The following is a 6,436-nucleotide window of genomic DNA, read 5'->3' as shown; positions in this document are numbered from 1 at the left end:
GGTGTCAGTTGTCAGGTATCAGCTATCATGTGTGAGGTGTGAGGCATTCTTGTATTGTGCTTAGCGTGAGCGCTGAGGGCTGTCTCGGGGTAGAGAGCCTGTATAGGGAGAGAGTGGCCAATCGGACGATACGGCGGCCATTTTTCTGCCAAACTGTGGGCGCGACTTTTGAATGGGCAGTAGTGGAGTAGTGGAGTACACACTCACCGAATCAAAAGCACAAGACAACATGGCGAAATCATTTGTTAAATGCCTTTCTTTACAGCTATAATATACTCATAGTAGGCTACTACGTACAGCACAGGAAAATTTGATACAGTGGCTGTAAAAATTAATCGTTACTTGCATTTATCTCCTTTAAAGTTCGTTTACTAGACATATTGCAATGAAAGTAACGTAAATTTAAAAAAAAATAGTGTATAGCATTTGTTTTGTATCGAAGTGCGTAACGCCAAATATTTCATTGCGTGGAAATGCTAACATGCGACATATATCTTCGCCTCGATTTGAACAACCAAATGCAGCACAACCTGGAGTAGTTTACGAACGTCTGCAGAACGAATTACAGATGTCAAAAACAATACTGTACAATTACTAACGTGTTTACTTCAAACATGTAGGCTTACCGACTTCATCACAAAACGCTTCATTATTTCAACTCGTATTTAAGATCGCAAACGCTAATTATGTACTAAAAACGGTATACAACTAAATCGGACATGTATACACAAAGCATAACAAGTCTCTCAATAATTCAAATACCTTTTAATCGTTTCCAAAAGTCCTCTGAACTTCAATTCAACTCAGAAGCACGGCGAACATAGGAAGCGCGAGAGACGTTTGGCAGAAAAGTGGCGCCAAAGCTAATCAACCAATCACGGGCAACTTCACCTATGGCCACACACTGTGCATACAGGCTCTCTATCTCGGGACCGCTATCGTCTGAAAATGGATGTCGCTGGCTGTGGCGAGAGCGTATACTCTAGGCTGGTTGCTTCCACAAAAATGCCATTACGTCTCCAGAATGAGATTTTCACTCTGCAGCGGAGTGTGCGCTGATATGAAACTTCCTGGCAGATTAAAACTGTGTGCCGGACCGAGACTCGAACTCGGGACCTTTGCCTTTCTCGGGCAAGTGCTCTACCAACTGAGCTACCCAAGCACAACTCACGCCCCCTCCTCACAGCTTTACTTCCGCCAGTACCTCGTCTCCTACCTTCCAAACTTCATAGAAGCTCTCCTGCGAACCATGCAGAACTAGCACTCCTGAAAGAAAGGATATTGCGGAGGCATGGCTTAGCCACAGCCTGGGGAATGTTTCCAGAATGAGATTTTCACTCTGCAGCGGAGTGTGCGCTGATATGAAACTTCCTGGCAGATTTAAACTGTGTGCTGGACCGAGACTCGAACTCGGGACCTTTTCCTTTCGCGGGCAAGTGCTCTACCAACATGTACTGGCGGAAGTAAAGCTGTGAGGACGGGGCGTGAGTCGTGCTTGGGTAGCTCAGTTGGTAGAGCACTTGCCCGCGAACGGCAAAGGTCCCGAGTTCGAGTCTTGGTCCGGCACACAGTTTTACTCTGCCAGGAAGTTTCATAGCGTCACGTAGTTCACCGACGAAAAAAAAAAAATGTTTTTTATAATCAGAACTTTGTATTTACTTATTCATTCACTTCCTACTTTCCAACTCCCCACCTTTGGGCTTTAGTTAAGTATTAAAAATACGTCATCTGTGCTCCTCTTGTAGAATTGGAGAAATAATTTTGGAGACATCACCAATACGAAAATCAAGCAGCAGTGATCGATTGCAGCTTTCATCCAAGCAAGCCCCTCTGTATATGGTAAAATCCCAAATCATACAGTACGTAAGCTGATGTGCACACAGGGTCCAGAAAGTGAACTTGCTTCCTGACGTTCACCTCTCCAGCAGATGCGACACAGCTGTTGCTGCTAACCTGGAGACCCGTTTGTTTTCTAGCTGCACCTGCAAGTTCCAACAGGCAGGCATGGTGCTGAGTCGTCGGTTATCAGCTGTACAACCTTGGTTGAGACCAAGATCGTCCTTCCAGACCCGACCTGACTCTCAAATTGCACCAACAAGCATGGCATTGCTGTGTTGAATCGTCAGTTTTCCGTTCTCCTATGCCACGCAGCTCCACATGGTACAGAGAGTGCGCTGTGATTCCAGTTCATGGCAGCTGCAGATTGATAATGGTCATGTAACCATATATACTATGTGATCAAAAGTATCCGGACACTTGCCTGAAAATGACTTACAAGTTCGCGGCGCACTCCATCGGTAATGCTGCAATTCAATATGGTGTTGGCCCATCCTTAGCCTTGATGACAGCTTCCACTCTCGTAGGCATACGTTCAGTCAGGTGCTGGAAGGTTGTTTGGGGAATGGCAGCCCATTCTTCGCGGAGTGAAACGCTGAGGAGAGGTATCGATGTCGGTCGGTGAGGCCTGGCACGAAATCGGTGTTCCAAAACATCCCAAAGGTGTCCTATAGGATTCAGATCAGGACTCTGTGTAGGCCAGTCTATTACAGCGATGTTATTGTCGTGTAACCACTCTGCCACAGGCTGTGATTTATCAACAGGTGCTCGATCGTGTTGAAACATGCAATCGCCATCCCCGAATTGCTCTTCCACAGTGGGAGGCAAGAAAGTGCTTAAAACCACAATGTAGGCCTGTGCTGTGATAGTGACATGCAAAACAACAAGAGGTGCAAGCGCCCTCCATGAAAATCACGACCACAACGTAACACCATCGCCTCCGAATTTTACTGTTGGCACTACACACACTGGCAGAAGACGTTCACTGGGCATTCGCCATAGTCATACCTTGTCATTGGATCGCCACATCGCGTACCGTGATTCATCACTCCACACAAAGTTTTTCCACTGTTCAATCGTCCATTATTTACGCTCCTTACACCAAGCAAAGCGTCGTTTGGCATTTACTGGTGTGATGTGTGACTTATGAACAGCCACTCGACCATGAAATCCAAGTCTTCTCACCTCCTGCCTAACTGTCACAGTATTTACAGTGGATCCTCATGCAGTTTGGAATTGCTGTATGATGGTCTGGATAGATGTCTGCCTATTACACATTATGACCCTCTTCAACTGTCGGCAGTCTCTGTCAGTCAACAGACGAGGTCGGTCTGTACGATTTTGTGCTGTACGTGTTCCTTCACATTTCCACTTCACTATCACATCGGAAACAGTGGACCTAGGGATGTTTAGGAGTATGGAAATCTCGCGTACAGACGTATGACACAGGTGACACCCAATCACCTGACTACGTTTGAAATCCGTGAGTTCTGCGGAGTGCCCCATTCTGCTCTCTCACGATGTCTAATGACTACTGAGGTCGCTGATATGAAGTACCTGGCACTAGGTGGCAACACAATGCACTTAATACGAAAAACTTATGGTTTTGGGGGTGTCCGGATACTTTTGATCACATAGAATGTGTGTGTGTGTGTGTGTGTGTGTGTGTGTGTGTGTGTGTGTGTGTGTGTGTGTGTGTGCAGGAGGCACACCTGAGTAGAATGGAATTACGTTCAAATTCCTTTCTAGTTCAAATGGCTCTGAGCACTATGGGACTTAACATCTGAGGTCATCAGTTCCCTAGAACTTAGAACTACTTAAACCTAACTAACCTAAGGACATCACACACATCCATTCCCGAGGCAACATTCGAACCTGCGACATTAGCGGTCGCGCGGTTCCAGACTGAAGCACCAGGAACCGCTCGGTCGTAACGGCCGGCTCCTTTCTAATACCGATGCCCCAATACATTTGTACAGTTCAGTTGAAATCATGCCGGGACCATTGAGGCCCAAATACAGGTCGCAGGAAGCTACATTAGAATCATTCAATGAGTGGCCTTTTGCTGCTAACATGTGTAAGCAGCGACAGATGAGCAAAGTGAGAATGGCTCTGAGCACTATGGGACTTAACATCTATGGTCATCAGTCCCCTAGAACTTAGAACTACTTAAACCTAACTAACCTAAGGACATCATGCAACACCCAGCCATCACGAGGCAGAGAAAATCCCTGACCCCGCCGGGAATCGAACCCGGGAACCCGGGCGTGGGAAGCGAGAACGCTACCGCACGACCACGAGATGCGGGCTGAGCAAAGTGAACTGGAATACTTATACACTAGTATTGGTGTTGAAACAGTGTGTTTTCATTGGGATGGTAATTTGAAGAACTGGTATGAAAAGGATGATCCGTGAACAGCACACCCTCTGTGGTTCTCCAAATTTATGTTTCTGATTCGTGCAAAGGGCACTGATTTTCTGGGTACGCTCTGTCAAAAGAAAAACGCGATAATTACAGCAACAATGTGTCAAATATTAAACCTGAGGCAGATGTTCTGAATAAAACAGTGTCATATGAACAGCATTGGTTGAGGGTACTCATCTGTGTAAAATTTGCTTCTAGAACGGTGGGTGCAATGGTCCATCCATTTGGACACAGTATTACCTCTATTAAATGTGCACCCTCCATTTCCTCATGAGTTGCATGTTGGGAGCCTGTAGCATCTACACTTAGACTTTTCATTCGACTTAATTAAGACAGTATCAGAAAAACTGTGTATTTTTGCCTCTGAAACATGTAAAACTCCATAGTTCACAAATTAATATATATACACGTATGTTCTGAAGCACAATAAATGTCTTTTCTGTATGCAAGTTCACATATGTAGCTATATGCAATTCACAACCTCACCCAAGAACTTTATGAAGTGTTAAACAATTCTGTTAGTAGTGAGTTTCTGACTCCTTTACAGCAACATTTAGACGTTCAGATTATTTGGAAATTCGCTTTAGCAAACAGTATTTACATCACCACTGGTACATGCTACTATCGTGGCTTAAACTGGTAGGCTTGATAGAATAGACATACCTCATGCCAGACCTTATTTTGCTCGGCATAGTGCAGCAACTCGATGTGGCCTGGTTTCGCCTAGAAATATTGAGCCATGCTGCCTCTACAGCCATACCTAATTGCGAAAGTGTTGTCAGTGCAGGATTTGGTGCACGAACTGATCTCTCGATTATGTCTCATAAAACTTCGCTGGGATTCATGTCAGATGATCTGGGTGGCCAAATCATTTGCTCCAACTGTCTAGAATGTTCTTCAAACCAACTGCAAACAACTGTGGCCTGGTGAATGGCACATTCTCATCCATAAAAATTCTGTAGTTGTTTGGGAACATAAAGTCCGTGAATAACCATTTCCAGTCAATGATGGGTTCATTTAGACCAGAGAACCCAATCCATCCCATGTAAACACAGCCCATACCATTATAGAGCCACCACCATCTTGCACAGCATCTTGTTCACGATTTGGGTCCATGGCTTCATGGAGTCAGCACCTCATTCGAAACCTACCATTAATGCTTACGAACAGCAATTGGGACTCATCTGACCAGGCCATGGTTTTCCAGTAGTCTAGGGTCCAACTGAAATGCACACAAACCCAAGAGAGGTGTTGCATGAGATGTCGTGCTGCTAGCAAAGGCACTCGCGTCTGCTGCCATAGCCTCTTAACGCCAGATTTCGCCACATTGTACTAACAGAAACGTTCATTCTACGTCCCACATTTTATTTTTGCGGTTATTTTACGCAGTGTTGCTTGTCCGTCTGCACACATAGCTCTACGTAATTGCTGCTGCTCTTGGACGTTAAATGAAACCAGTCAGCAACTGCAGTTAGAAATAATGCCTGAAATATGGTAGTCTTAGCACACTCTTGACGCTATGGATCTCGGAATATTAAATTTCCTAACGATTTCCAAAATGGAATGTCCCATGCGTTTAGCTCCAACTACCATTCCGCGTTCAGAGTCTGTTAATTCCTGTCTTGCATCTGTCATCACGTCAGAAACCGTTTCACAAGACTCACCTGAATACAAAATGACAGCTCTTATAAAACACTGCCCTTTTATACCTTGTGTACGAGATACTACCGCCATCTGCATCTGTGCTTATCCCTGTACCCTGATTTTTGTCGACTCAGTGTACGAGCAGACTCTGCTTTCATCACTCAAGACCACCATGCGCCATTCCATCTTCCAAATGATCCTCTGACGGCACCAGACGAGATGTGCATGTGGATGCTATGGCGTGAGTGAAGACAGACTTCAGGTGTGCGTGCCCATAGTCACACAGCTAATACGCACACTGATCTGTATTTGCACGCAGACAGCTGCCACCACCCTTCACAGAGGAATGGGGTACTAAAAACTCTAGTACATATGGCGCGCACTATCTCTGACGCAGAGAGTCTACCCCACGAACCGGAACATCTGAGAACTGTATTTCGAAAAAATGGGTACTCAGAGTGGCAGATTAAACGTGCTCTCCGCCCAACCACTACAGCACAACCTGAGGAGATGGATGAAATCGCGAGGGAG

General features: G+C 45.4%; 1 non-coding gene across 1 annotated transcript; it reads right to left on the bottom strand.

Annotated features, from left to right (window-relative positions):
- Positions 1–1,088: 1,088 nt before the first annotated feature.
- On the bottom strand, positions 1,089–1,163 carry Trnas-aga. The gene has a single exon. It is a non-coding gene; the product is annotated as a tRNA-Ser (tRNA).
- Positions 1,164–6,436: the final 5,273 nt, after the last annotated feature.

This window comes from Schistocerca americana, chromosome 1 (assembly GCF_021461395.2).
Source record: "Schistocerca americana isolate TAMUIC-IGC-003095 chromosome 1, iqSchAmer2.1, whole genome shotgun sequence".
NCBI lineage: Eukaryota > Metazoa > Arthropoda > Insecta > Orthoptera > Acrididae > Schistocerca > Schistocerca americana.
The sequence above is the reverse complement of the archived record's forward strand: the minus strand, read 5'-3'. Positions and strand labels throughout refer to the sequence as shown.